General features: G+C 41.6%; 1 non-coding gene across 1 annotated transcript; it reads right to left on the reverse strand.

Moving 5' to 3' along the window:
- Positions 1-287: 287 nt before the first annotated feature.
- Positions 288-425, reverse strand: LOC119930187. The gene has a single exon (XR_005451675.1). It is a non-coding gene; the product is annotated as a small nucleolar RNA SNORA7 (small nucleolar RNA).
- Between the last annotated feature and the right edge of the window lie 2,597 nt (positions 426-3,022).

Here is a 3,022-nt window from a genome sequence, read left to right on the forward strand (position 1 = left end):
AGCACTTAGTACAATACCTAGCATGTTGTAAGTGCTTAAATACCACAATTATTAACAGTATAACTTGTTTTAGGCTGTGGAGTCATTTCCAACTCATAGCAACTCCACAGACACATCTCTCCCAGAACACCCCACCTCCACCTGCCATTGTTCTGGTAGTGGATCCATGGAGTTTTCTCAGTAAAGTTCTGGAAATGGTTTACCCTTGCCTTCTTCCATGAAGTAAACTTAAGTCTTCACCCTCGACTCTCTCCCATGTCACTGCTGCCCAGCACAGGTGAGTTTTAACTTGTAGCAGATTGTCTTCCACCTGCTAGCCACTGGCCAAGCTAGAAATGGAATGGGCAAGCCCCTGCTTGACTTTCCCTCCCATAGCTGAGACTGGCACAGTACTGGAAATTTTCCAGGTACGATCCTGAGAGGGGAAAGAGGAGAACTACAACACATTTTCCGTAATGCAGAGTTTATGAGAACATAGTCCCAGGCATTGTAGAAGAACTGGGCATCGTCTCATAAATATCTAAAATGGGAATTTAATGAAAGGCTGACTCATTCTAATAAAAACTGCGAGTTTTGCAAAGTGGCTTACAGGGCAAGGTTTGATCAGAATCCGTTTTCTGTTTTTCAAGGATTCTCAGATATTCCAGTGACTGGTATGCCTGGAAGATTCAATGCCATTTTGGAATTTATAGTTTCCCACAGTCTCTCTGGAGCTGACTGGTTGCCCTCTACTAAAGGGAAAACTGGACAAACACTTGTGTGATGGGAGAAGTTGTCAAGTGGGTACATATGAAACTGCATTTTTTTCATAATTAGGTACAGTTTTATTTCTCCATGGTCTTTCTCAAGCTTTGAACACAAATAAACTAGACAAAAGTTACAAATTGGGATTACCCACTAGTACATGTATGTAGGGAAAAGGATAAATGTTGATATGATCAACAGTGGGAGAAATTTAAATGCCTTTCTGCTTTCTTGGGCTGCTTCTCAAGTCTTCCCCCTACTTAAATTCCAGCCAGAATTTGGTGAGACCTCCCTTTATACTAAGAAAGAACATGATTTATTGGAGAGAGAACAGGCCAGGAGTCAGAGGAACTGGGTCCTAATCCTGGCCCCACCAACTGTCTTCTATGTGACCTTGGACGAGTCACTTCCCTGTGCCTCGGTTTTCTCATATGTAAAATGGAGATGAAATACCCTTTCTACCTCCTTATTTAGATTGTGAGCTCCTCCAACCTGATTATCTTGTATCTCTCCCAGGCCCCAATTATATTTCATTCATTCAATTGTACTTATTGAGTGCTTACTGTGTGCAGAGCACTGTACTGAGCGCTTAATAATGATGGCATTTAAGTGCATACTATGTGTAAAGCACTGTTCTAAGCGCTGGGGAGGTTACAAGGTGATCAGGTTGTCCCACAGGGGGCTTACAGTCTTAATCCCCATTTTACAGATGAGGGAACTGAAGCCCAGAGAAGTGAAGTAACTTGCCCAAAGTCACCCAGCTGACAAGTGGCGGAGTCAGAATTCAAACCCATGACCTCTGACTCCAAAGACTGTACTCTTTCCACTGAGCCACACTGCTTGAGTGCTTACTGTTTACTGAGTGCTTACTGTTCGCTGAGTACTGTGCTAAGTAATAATAATAATGATAATAATAATAATAATAATAACAATGACGGTATTTGTTAAGCGCTTACTATGTGCAAAGCACTGTTCTAAGCGCTGGGGGGGATACAAGGTGATCAGGTTGTCCCACGGGGGGCTCACAGTCATAATCCCCATTTTTCAGATGAGGTAACTGAGGCTCAGAGAAGTTAAGTGACTTGCCCAAGGTCACACAGCAGACGTGTGGCAGAGCCTGAATTCGAACCCATGACCCCTGACTCCAAAGCCCGTGCTTTTTCCACTGAGCCATGCTGCTTCTTCCAGCCACGCTGCTTGGAAGAGTACAATATAACAGAATTGGTAGACATGTTCTCTGACTACAAGAAGATTATGTAAGCGTTTTCTTATTCTTATGATTAGGGCTCCCAGGTGAGACTATTCAAACCCTGATCAATCAATCAATCAATCGTATTTATTGAGTGCTTACTATGTGCAGAGCACTGTACTAAGCGCTTGGGAAGTACAAATTGGCAACACATAGAGACAGTCCCTACCCAACAGTGGGCTCACAGTCTAAAAGGGGGAGACAGAGAACAGAACCAAACATACCAACAAAATAAAATAAATAGGATAGAAATGTACAAGTTAAATAAATAAATAAATAAATAGAGTAATAAATATGTAAGTGGGTAAGTGTATTGCCCATGCTTACCCTATGATCTTTGATCACAGCGAAAAGGGAAAAAATGGATTCCTTTGTTTAGTATTAAATTTATTTCCCTCCTGGATCACAATTTTTGTTTTGTTTCGTTTTTTTGTTGAGCACTTACTACGTCGCAGGCACTGGACTAAGTGCTGGAGTGGCTATGAGCGAATCAAATTGGACACAGTCCCTGTCCCATGTGGGGTTCACAGTCTTAATGTCCATTTTACAGATGAGGTAACTGAGTCACCAAGAAGTTAAGTGACTTGCCCAATGTCACACAGCAGGCAAGTGGCAGAGCCAAGATTAGAACCCAGATCCCTCCGACTCCTAGACCTGTGGTCTATCCACTATTTGAGAGAAGGCATTAATGTAAGCATTTAAAGTATAACCCGATTAAATTTTACCATAATTTGTCTTTAGTAAATATTTGTTACCTATTGTGGAACTTGTACTTCTAAGTGCTTAGTACAGTGCTCTGCACACAGCGCTCAATAAATACGATTGAACGAATGAATGAATAGGAGCCCTGTGCAACCTGCTTATCTTTTATCTATTCCAGGGCTTTGTAAAGTGTTTCCTTCTTGGTACACAATAATAATAATAATATAAAACAATTTTATTTAAGTGCTTTCTATGTGCCAAGCACCCTGATCAGGTTGTCCCACGTGGGGCTCATGGTCTTAGTCCCCATTTTACAAATGAAGTTAC

The sequence above is a fragment of the Tachyglossus aculeatus genome, chromosome 6, assembly GCF_015852505.1.
Source record: "Tachyglossus aculeatus isolate mTacAcu1 chromosome 6, mTacAcu1.pri, whole genome shotgun sequence".
In the NCBI taxonomy this organism is placed as follows: Eukaryota; Metazoa; Chordata; class Mammalia; order Monotremata; family Tachyglossidae; genus Tachyglossus; species Tachyglossus aculeatus.